This window comes from Sceloporus undulatus, chromosome 2, assembly GCF_019175285.1.
Source record: "Sceloporus undulatus isolate JIND9_A2432 ecotype Alabama chromosome 2, SceUnd_v1.1, whole genome shotgun sequence".
NCBI classification, from domain to species: Eukaryota; Metazoa; Chordata; class Lepidosauria; order Squamata; family Phrynosomatidae; genus Sceloporus; species Sceloporus undulatus.
The window spans coordinates 97,061,942-97,074,361 of NC_056523.1; positions in this window are offsets into that span (position 1 = coordinate 97,061,942).

Sequence of the window (12,420 nt, forward strand, 5' to 3'; positions counted from 1 at the left end):
GAAAGAGAAACCAGTTTTCACTGAAGAAGCAGCTTATACTGAATTTGACAAATTGCTTATGAAGCCCAGCACAAGCACCATCTCTCCCAGTGTCAGACAGGTCCTTTCCTAGCTCCATCTGCTATCCCCTGTGAATCTCTCAGGTTTTAGTCCTGTAAAGTATATGAAATCAAATGGTTGTTCTGACCCTACTTAGCTTCTGAAATCAGACAAGAAAAGGTATGTCCCGGGTGATAGAGAGGATCTGTATGCTGTATAGTGTGGCTGTAAGGGAACACAATTAAAAATGGCCCCCTTCATATAGTGGGCCTCAATGCCGAGAATAGAAAAAGTACCTTTTTTGGACTACCACTGCTAAAAATCTCTGGACCAGTACAGCCAGTGGGGGATTCTGGAAGCTGCAGCCGATTAATTTTTCTGCCTCCATGGGATAATGTGCCTTCTGTGGACATATGAGCTCTTTTTCCACCAAGTATCTGCAAGGCTGAAGGCATGGATTTGGAAACATTGTAAATGATTTAGACGATATCTGGATGTTAGCTATCACACAGAGAGCTTTTTCACTTAATTTTCTCCTCAAACATGTTTTACCCATCATCAAGGAAATCTCAGTTAAAATGGCTTGAAGAACTTGTACAATTCTCATTTTGTGATGACTACAGAAGATACCTTATTTAGTACTGTAAACTGGGAGATGAACTCAGATTTTGGTTCCTTCTTCACAGTTATAGCACAGGCTATAAGTAGAACACTGATGGTTATTACTCAAGCCAACAGTTTCTGAAGACTATGTGCCAAGACATTTCTTCCACAGATAACATGCTATTTTTGAAAGTGAAAATATTTCAATTTCACAAGCAAGCTGACCAGGCTAAATAACTTTCCCAAGGACCAGAGCAGAAGCAGACACTCTTTATCTAAATTAAGGAATGGCTTACATAAACATTTCATTACTTGACGAAGCAACATTAATGATTTGCTGTTGTGATTTGATGACAGGTTAGCCACACAGCTAGACTTCTCTCCCCTCTTCCATTCACAAGTGTATACTTTTTGCAAAGAATTTGGCTGTTGAACATTAAATGTTGGCTCATCTATTCATGTGCATAAAAGTGGGAATGAATCAATGGTATAGGAGATTTTAACTGGGTTATTCTACTTACAAAACAGCTTCTAAACACAGGATGGGGCAGGAAGAACTCGATTAAGTCTCAGGAGATGGCACAGAGGACTCTCATTCTAGGAGACATGAGCACTTTTATCTGTGATAGTGTGTTCATACATTCAAGTGTTACCTCAGTCATATAATGATAAACATGTATATATGAATACATCACACTGAACTGGAATCTGGGAGATCCAGACTTGCATCCACACTGATCCATAAAATTCAGGACTTTATCACATGAAGCAGGTAAATTGCAACACCATCAGGCCATTGTGTCTTTGGCTGGGGCTTATCACATGACAACATCCCTCTTTGTTGTTCTCCCGTGGGGAGACTGTTTGGAAAGTGTTTCTTTTCCTTAATGCAAAAAACATGTTAATAATCTCCTTCCCCAGTACTGTTCTACTACCATTTCCAATGTCATAGGAAATTATCACACCAGCAAAAAAAGATGGGAGCATAGCGATATGCTCCCATCAATATCGCATGATATACGCTATGATTACCACACAATGTCACATGACATTGTGATTATCCTGTGATTATCCTGTGAATAAAAGGAATTCTAGCACTGCTTTTTATTCACTGAAAATCCCAGTGATAAAAAGTGGGCTAGAATTCCTCTTTATTCATGGGATAATCACGAGATAATTGCAATGTCGGGCGGCGTGTGATAATCATAGCATTGTCACCGCTATGCTCTCATCTTTTCTGCCGTATGATAATCTCCCTAGTTCCAGTTCTGCTTTAATGCTAATTTTGGGTGCTTTAGGGGGTTGCTTGGTGCTCTTTCGCTACCAGTCCTTGGGGGAGAGAAGGGGTGGGAATTTCAATTTGATTTCCTTTCAATTGGCAAACAAATTGAGAACTTTAAAACTTTTTTCACTGTAGAAAAGGAAATGCATTAGCAAATGACCATGACTCCTCAACTGAGGTTTATCAAAGCAGCCAAACTTTGCTCACTGCCCCCCCCATCCCACTTTGTAGCCCTGCTTTGGAGTCTCTCTCTCTCTCTCTCTCTCTCTCTCACACACACACACACACACACACACACACCTACCTACCTGGAAATGTAAGTGTTACAGTTTAAAAAGTGTTTGTTGTATTAACTCCCAGTCTCTCTTGCTGTTTTCTTCTAGCTTCACACTTAACCTATCACTGGCAGAAGAACTCCAGTATTGGTGGCGCAGTGGTTAAATGCCTGTACTGCAGCCACAAGGTTTGCGAGTTCAAGACCAGCAAAAGGGCCCAAGCTCGACTCAGGCTTGCATCCTTCCGAGGTCGCTAAAATGAGTACCCAGACTGTTGGGGGCAATTTAGTTTACTTGCTAATTAGCTTACTTGCTGTTCACCGCTATGATCTTTGGAATAGCGGTATATAAATAAAACAAATTATTATTATTATTATTATTGCAGTAGATTAGACTAACTGCAGGCGTTCACCTATCAGTGACTAGCTAAGTCTGAAGCTAGAAATCTGATCTATCCTGATCAGGAACCCCCTCATAAGGAAAAAATGCTTTTTAAAACATAAGACTGTTTTGATTTATATTTCTTGTAGGGGGGGCATCCCTATGCAGGTGGGTGTTTGTGTACCAAACCGGGAAAAGGATAATGTATTGGGTGGGCAGTCCCAAATGCTGTGTGTGACAAGCTTTTAGGGTAAATGAAACTTGTGATCCCAGAAAGGCTCCCTAAAATGTGGTTGAGAGCATAGCAATTGCATAGCGTTTTTAAAAACAATGCTATTTTAGTGGGAAAAGAACCTTATGTGATAAAGCTCCCACTGAGTGACCTTGGGCCACTCACTCTTTCTTTCTTTCTCAGCCTCCACAGAAATCTTGTCAAGATGTGAGGAGCAAGGGCCATGTGAACTGCAATGGAAAACTTGATGTGATATAAACAGACAGATGTTACTAACAAGTGAACACATTCATTTTGATGGAATTGAATTCCAACTTTATGCACTTGGGTTTACAACTTTACATTAGATTAGACTTCGGGCTTAGATTCAAAATATCTCTTTTACTGGAGTTTAAGGAATGCAGCTCAGTTTACTCTCCATGTAGCAGGGTAAGGGCAGATTTAGACCTCCTCAGACCACTAGTCAATACTTGCTGACAAATCTTCTGACCTAAAGCAATATCTTTGGGGTTGCTGGTGTTACTTTTTCTTGATTTGGTTTCTCTCATTCCCTGAGAGGAGAAGGAATACTGGTTTTCCTTCAAGAGCATAAGCATAGCTCTGGTCTTTTCAGTTAGTTTAGCAAATAAAGACTCTCTGTCTTTGCAGGCTAGGTGGTCAACATTAGATTTACTGTGCCTTTCCACCTCAATGTATTTCTCCTAATGAAGATGAGCTTTATTATTTAAATAAGAAAGTAAATTCAGTGCAATTGCAACCCAGGGAAAACGGGCAAACTCTTTAACCAATTAACCATTCAAAAGGGGCTCAGTCCACATACCAGGAGAATGCAAAAACATACTCTGCTATCATTTCACAAAACGGTGACACTATCATCAAAACCACAGATTATCCATTTCTGGGCACTGTTTTATGACTTTCTTTGGTCTTGGTCCCTCCCATTTTGTGTCAGTATGGTGGGACAGAGTCAAAGAGAGACAGACCCCATACTGGAGCTTCCTGAAATGCATAGAATTGATGTGCTCTCTTTTGGTGCCTTCAGGTTGCCTTGTGGTGGTTTCTGGGATATATCTCAGAAAATAGAGGCATCCCAACAGACAAAGCACTTCCCATCAGGCAAATGTTTTGGTTTAGAGCTTCATTTGCAAACATCACAGTCCCAGCAAATTAAATAAATGCTGTGTTGGATGCTCATACACTCCATGCGTTTCCAGAAAGCTTAAATTTCTTAAACAAGCTTGAGCATCAATGATTTAAGAACCCAATTAAAATTGATTAGCTTGCTAGCCAAGTCTTATTGATGAGCTGCATTCTTTAAATGTTTTACATGCAGGCTCTGGATTAAGTGAGATAAATAATAAGCTCTGTAAATATTTTGTCAACTCAGCTCCAAGCCTTATTTTGAATCTGCTGGCACATTAAAATGGGATATTCAATACACACATGCATACACACACATCTGTCTTCCTGAAGGCACCAATCTAAATTACTGGACTGGCTCAACCTACTAATAATACTTTCTGATTGATGGTATCAACAATTGGGTCAAGGGTAGAAGTACCCACCATGAAAGCAAGTGATGTATGAATTTCTTTCACACATCAATAAATCCAGTCTAAATTATTTTCTCCTGCTCACTTCAGACTAGCTCCTCTAGGTAATTTTGAGACTCCTGAGGGCCTCTGAGGTTTGGATGGAATAAAGAAGCAAATAACAAGAAACTCAGTAACCAGAGGTAAAAGTAAAAATCACATATCCCTCCAGATATTGTTAGACTACAATTTCCAGTATCCCTTGACAAACTGTCAATGTTCCCAGGAATGCTGGATAACTGCTGAGAGAATCACATTTTCCTGGAAGCTAAATACAGTGTAATTTCTCTTCTCTTCTAAATAAAATAAAACTAATGTAATGTAACCTATTTCTCTTTAAGTGAGTTTTCAAATGCAAGCTTAGGACACCTTAAATAAGTCCCAAGCTTGCATTTGAAAATTCACTTAAACAGTACCTGAAAGTCCAGGATAAAACAGATTATTTTTATTGCTACTTATTTAAGAAGGTATTGCACTCCAGGTATGAATGTAGAAGCCCCTATTCTCTCAATTTTTTTTCTAGAACCATGTATGTTAAGTAAAGATTTAAGATGCAAAAGATCATACTGGCGGGTTACAGACCGCCATTAAAGTACGCGCAGAGCGCGTACTAGGGTTAGGAAGGGGCGGTGATTCCGCACCCCCGTAACCCTAGCATGCGCTCCACGCGCACAAAATGGCGGCGGCCGTTCCACACGGCCGCCGCCATGATGGCATCACGAACGCGCCACCTCCAAATGAGGCAGTGCGGACGTGACGCCATCGCTCCGCGCGAGGGCGCTTAAGCCCTTTCCACGGAGCAGGAAGGAGCTCCGAAACAGAGCTCCTTCCTGATTTGCATCACTGGGCGCAGCCTTCAGACGGCTGCACCCAGCTACGCAAGGGAGAAAGGGGCCAAGCGGCCCATTTCTCCTCCTCCCTGCCGCTGCGGTGGTCCTTGGGCTGAAGCCCCAAGGACACCCCTTTCCAGGCTGCGGGGGAAGTGGCCTTTTGCCGCTTCCCCGTGGCCCGGAAAGCGGCGGATCAGGGCCTCAGCAGCTGCCGTTCTAACCACTGAGGCCCCGATACACCGGGGAAAGGCGCGCCTACAGGCTGCCCCAAAGGGGCGGTCTGTAACGCGCCACTGGTACCCATTTTAATTTACTTCCCAAAACTCAAAGATAACCCCTAGTGAGTTCCCCATTTTGCAAATCACCAATGTATTTGCATGCACTTGGCTGAAATGGCAGGAAAATGGCCACAAGCCAGGGTTTAACACCAGAGCAAAATAAATTCTGGATTGCTCTTGTTCAAGCCAGAAAGAGCAGACTATTGCATCAGTGTTCGGACTGTATGCTTGTGTGGGAGGTATTTTGGGCCATATTTTTCTCACTTGATCAATCACACAAGCACACAAGTGGTCAGAAGCATTGACCCATCAAGCATCCCATGAAGGTAATGACAAACATGCCATATTACCAACACTTAAATAGATCTAATGAAATAGTTACTAAACTGGCTGGTCTAACGGGACCATGGGGAGCAGGCTGGATAGGCACATGCCTTGCCAGTGTCATTGAGTGTACTGATGCACCATACAGGCAGTTGATTCATTGAGCTGAAGGCCACATGTGCCGTCCAATGGTCTGGCAGCTAGGTGAGACAGGAAAGGTGATTGGTTGCTACTAGTGGAGCATCTGTGCACTCATATGTATTTATTTGCAGCAGACCAGAAATAATGGCACAGCACAGCTTGTATCCATGATTGCACCACAATAGGAGGGTGGTGGTGCATACTGCACATTGGTAGTCAGCCTTTGTGGGAGCCAGTGGTGCAGTCAGCAGGTTCTCCCCGCGAATCAGGAAATCCCAGGTGTGGGCCAGCTATTTCCTTTCCAACTGCTTTCAGCCTTAGTCTCACTGAGATGAAGCAGACTGGCAGCTTCTAGCTGCTCCTGCCCCATTCAGTCCCCAATCAACATGGGACTGCAACCAGACGGCCCACTCTGAAAATGGGCCACCTCCACAGTCCCAAATGGGATTCGAGCAGGAGCAGTTTTTCACTGCTCCTTTTTGTGCTGGCTTCCAGCTAATCTTGGCATATGTGTCATCTGCAAGCCACAACCCCAAAGTGGCTGGAAGCCACACTTTTTGGCCCGTGCATTTTGGGCCTCTATGCAAAATGCACCAAACCACACATCACAGCTTTCTCCAACCTGCAGCTCATCTACCCAGGACATTTACCATCTACCTACCGAAGACATTCACCATCTGATCTGAGACAAGATTGCACAGACCTTCCTGACCTGATTCACCTATAGAAGCTAAATAGATCAGCAGAACAATCTTCACCACAGGTAATGGGATAGTAAACCAACCTTTTTTTTTAGGGTGATGGGGAGGAGACGAAGAGAAGGTACCTCTGTACCTGAGTTTATGGCAATTATTTCAGTCTGCCCAATATAAAGGCTAGCTATTTACACTGGTGTTACCTTCTTCCCTTCAACAAGGGAAGGCAGGGGTTGAGAGACTATAAAGACTTACTTCTTATGTGCCTTCAAGTCATTTCTGACTTATAGCGACCCTAAAGGAAACCTATCATGAGGTTTGCTTGGCCACCCAACAAACAGACCTCCTCTTAATTGTGACTAGGTTGGGTAGTTGCTGTATTGCTGCTAATACATAGAAGACCAGAGGGTCATTCCCACTGCAGTTTGCTCTGAAGTGGGATTCAGGACAAATGACCCTAGTTCCCCATGGGGATCTTCCAGCTATGCCTTGCTCCCTCAGGCATTCTGCAGTGTGATTGCAGCCCAAGCCAAGCTTCTGTCGTGAGGGTTTTAAGGGAGAAAGCTGTCACTGCTTGCACGGTGCTGGCCAAGCTTCCGGCGCTGCTGCCACTGTTTGCCCGATGCTCACCAGGTTTCTGGTGCTGCTGCTGCATTGCCACCATTTCCCCGGTGCTGGCTGTGCTTCTGGCACTGCTGCTGCACTGCCACTGCTTGCCCGGTACTGGCTGACAAATAACGAGTGGGCTTGTATTCCTGTCTTCTGTGGGGGAAGGAAGGACCTGGGAAGGAAAGAGGGAAGGCAGGCAGGTAGGAAAAGAAGGGAGAGAAGGAGAAGGAACGAAGGAAGTGAGGGAGGGGAGGGGAGGGGAGGAAAAGAGAAAGGAAGAAAGAGAGAGAAGGTACGGTAGGAACAGTAGCCTTCCAGAGGGGCTCCTGGGGGGGGGGGCTGGCTGAAGGGTTGCCGCCTTCCCTGGCTCCATCTAATGGGAACAGCAAGCATTCCCACCAAAAAAAGCAATTCCACAAAAGGTCCCTTTTCATAGTGAGAACGAGGGACATTTTGGAATCGCTTCACAAAGCGGAGCCGTATCAGAACACGGATTATACTCCAAGTGGGAATGACCCCTAAGAGGGGATTGAAGTATTTTGTCACCGAAAGAGAGGCAGCTTCCTTATCAACATAAAATACATCTACAGCAATCAGACAGGATAGGTGTATGCAATTTTTGAAGGATGAGGAGTAGGAGAGATAGACCTGTTTCTTTAACAATACTTTTTATATTCCTACACATTATAGGGTGGCACTGAAAATTTCAAGGCAGGCTTTTAATGGCCTCCTATATCATTTAAAGAATCAAATTTGCAGTAGCATTTTGCATGTAAACATAAACAGTCATACCACCACCAAGAGAAGCTAAATAGCAATTGTCATTAGACTCCCTGCAACCTTGAGTCTAGAGCTTCAGAAACTGGATAAGGGCAATAAAGCTTTTGTGGAGCATTGCATGTCACCGGTTTAGAAGCAGGCACTGCATTCTGATATACAGCAGCTATTATGAATCCGAATAGACATTTAATTTTCACTCACTCATTTCACTAGGAAGTAGGCAACTTTGTATTTTTTGATAAAGTTGGCAACTCATCATTTTAGATAAAGCATACCTATAAAACATGTCCACAAGCAAAATATTTTAGTTTTTATATACTATTGCAGATATTACTGCACTGAACTGGAACATGTTGAGTAGCAGGTTCATTTGTTTTCAAACATCATTTCACATAATCTAAACCTATATTTCATTTCAGGGTAGGTAAGGCTTATTTTTCTTCTCAGATTACTATTTTTCCCATGGAGAGGAGATAGGCACACACAACATTATGTTCTTACAACCCAAATATTATTTGAAGACTGTCAACACATTCCTGTTTAGAAATGGGCAAATACAGATTTTGTAGTAGTTTTGCATCAATCAGAACTCCTATTTGTGACGTGGGAAGTCAGTCAATATGTGCAATCAGATAGCCTTAATAACAGCATTAAATTAACACGGTTTCCTAAAGAAACAGTGCTACATAGCAGTGTGTGTATGTGTGTGTGTTGCACTCCCCCCCCCCTCTCTCTATCTATCTTTATAGCACTAAATTTTTATGGAACTAATTTGAGAAGTATATTTTTTTCCAAGAATGCATTATAGTCGGCCCTTCTTATACATGGCTTTTTAATATATGGATTCAAGCATCCATGGTTTGAAAATGTTCCAAAAAAGTATAAATTTCAAATATCACACCTTGATTTTCCATTTTTTATGAGGGACACCATTTTGCTATGTCATTATATTTAATGGGACTTAAGCATCCACAGATTCTGTTATACACGTGGGCTCTTGGAACCAAACCCCAGCATATAACAAGGCTCCACTGTATTTATGTCTTTTTTGAAGATACAAGTTGAATACAAATATTTATGTCTGCTACTATAATGGGAAAAATGAGATGTCACAAAAATACTTCAATGGCATCTGATTGAATTTAAAAGCCAACGTGATCTGAATGTGAACCGGAGGACCCTTGTGGAACGTAAGTTTTATGCAGGTTTCCCAGCACATGAAGAATGGAACTTTATAATACATACACAAGATTGAGAAAAATGATTCAATTATAGTGCCATTGAACACAAACCTACAAATACTTCAAGTGCTTCTGGGATTCAGTGGTGACAGGCTCATGAAAATGGATTCCAAATTAAAAAGAAAGTGCGTATTCAGAATTTATTTGGATAATGTATGGTTTTTAGAAAGCTATTATCTTAAACCTGGACGCCAACATTTGGAAGTAGCGCTAGGTTTCTACTCATGCCAGACTTGAAGTTCATTCTGAAAAGACCTTGTTTATTAAGACTGCAAAAATAAACACATTAATATAGTCAAAACCAAATGCAGTGCAGGCACTCTGAGGAGTAAAATTAAATCATGTTGCTAAAATGGCATCCCTTGTTATGTAAACAATAGCACAGAAGTTACATCTGTAATATACACTGACACATCATTCACCAAATACCAAGGTGAGCATACATAATATGAATCACCCCCTGAATTTCAATGACACTTCCTCAAATAGCTAAAAATGCTACATGAGTAGTCACATGAGCTCATTAATGAAAAGGATATTTTAAATGATTTTATTTAAAAATACTGCTACCTAGCAACAGTTCAGGTAAAAAAAATAACTTTTATTATTTCTTAAGGCAATCTGAGAAAGAAAAAAATGTCATATTTACAATGTCTCTGTGTTACAAAGTCTAAGAAGATCTATCCAAGAAGTAAACATGAATAATACTGAAAAATAATTCATGGTTTAAAAATAAAATTCAAATACAAAATTGTTACATAGATTCAGGGTTTTTGAGGGGGTGGGGAACCCTAACCAGTATTTTAGATGTCGATTATCAGAGTAAGCCACCAAAAACAAAACTATGAGAAAATGCTATGAGAAAACACAAGTTTTGGGTGTGAAAGGCTCAACATTGTAAGTCAGCTATGCTCACTATAGAAACTTCAGTCTAAATCCATCATTTCACTAGAGGATGTATGCTAATGCAGTGAAACTTACATCTCATCATACACTTTGGTCCTTTAGCAATCTGATTGCTGTTCAATTCAATAACTATCTCATACAATTAGATTATTCAAGTTGTAAAAACTAGCACTTTTCAGGCATCCTCTACTGAGTGTTAATAAAAGTGCAGACAGTGACTATGTCCTTCCCATCTCTGTTATTGGTTCTTTCCATTCAGGTTCTTCCTTGTTCCACACTACATAGAGAGCCTCTCCTATTAGACTCCCAAGAGGAGAGTCACATATTGATTTAATCCACATAGATAAAGCCTGAATAGATTTTAAATTAACTTGGAATACAGACAGGAAAATAATTTGTCAACCACACTTAATACCCACCAAAAGCCTTATGGAGAATTAAATGAAAACCTTTTGGCACACACTCATTTTATACAAGTGGCATTGGCTAGTATCCTAATCCCTAATTTCCTTTAAAAGAGATGACTAGGAGAGGCCAGTTGTAATAGGTGTAACATCTTGCCAGAAGGAATACTCATTTCATTTTACATAGATGAAAATGGGATCATCATTTGGACTAAAGAGACAGCATACTCTTGTCCACTCACACATGCAAGCATGACAGCTTGTGGCTTCACATGTGGTAAAAGGAAAAACCATCCCTGGTTGTGAAACATAAGCCAGGAAATACTTAACATTCATTAACAAATTAGCTTGTGCAAAGATGTCTAAACAACCACTACTAGAGCAGAGCTAAGGAACTGGCAAATCAAATCTGCAGTCTCAAATTATGGAGGGGGATAATCAAATCAAAAGGCACCATATTGTATAAGCATTTAATAAATCTGTCCTTGCTGCCCCAAAACAGAAATCTAAGAAAATGCATTTGTAGTATAAACACTATCCTTGCTCTTGTCAGGAGTAATGTATGTATGTATGTATGTTACTCCTGACAAGAGCAAGGATATGTTCTTCGACTATAAATTTTGCTGTGTAGACTAAAGATTTTACCACAGTGCATAGAGAGGTACAGAGGTGAACATATATATTACTTCAGGCTTGTAGCAATATTGTTTAGACTGCATATAAAATGCCCAGAATCATCTACCCACAACACAGTATGCTTAGCCCTGCATCTAAATATATACAGTATTAAGCCATTAGATAGTTTAAGCAGAAATCTAAAAATCTTCATTACTCACAAAGGCAAATCTCTGATGTATTGTTTGTAGGAAATAAATAAATTAGGGTTTGTTTTTTGTTTTACTCCAAGGAAACATGTAAATAGCTAATACTGCCTCAGGGATTAAATGAAGAACTAAAGCAAATAAAGTACTACTATAACCATTATAACCAGAGAGCGAGATTGAGCAAAGACTTAGGGAATGATCCAATGTGGAGCTCCCACTCATCTCAGTGGACCTTCTGCAGAACTTCCCCGTGGATCCTTGCCCTTAGATAGTACTGTGTCCAGCAAAGGCAAGTGAATGACACTCTAACCCTAATATAAGGTTTCAATTGCAAGACCATGCGGTTCTTGTATTTAAAAAACTGCTGGAGATTATATATGTATTTTTTAAAAAACCATAAAGAACTCAGTAACAGCTATACAAACAAGTGCTATAACTTGAGAAAAGTCAATTTAATTTCACTTTAAGGCAACTTCCGGCTGGAATGGTGGAGCGCAGGCTGCTCCTCTAGTGATAGTGTTGGAAGGGACAGCTGCCATTTATGGAATTTGCCAGTTTAGGGACATCAGGACCAGCTAAAACTGTGCAAGCTGAAGACCCGCTGCATCTGGCCACCAAATTGCCATCAAGCTCTGAAACCAGCTTTTAAAAATTACTCTCAAGTTTGAAAATTAGAACTATATGGAAGCTTCCTAGCTGATGGTTATAAAGAACTTCCACTGCAAACATGTTCAAATTACTTATATGGACAAACTGAGTATTTTATACAGTGGTACCTCGGGATACGAATTACCCAGGTTACGAAATTTTCGGGATACGAAAAAATCCAATAGAAAATAATTGTTCCGGGTTACGAATGTTTTTTCGGGTTACGAAAAAACTTCGGCGCTATTTTACACGGAACCGCGGCTTTTCCCCATTAGCGCCTATGGCATTTCGGCTTACGAAGGCTTTTCGGGTTACGAAAGCGGCCGCGGAACGAAT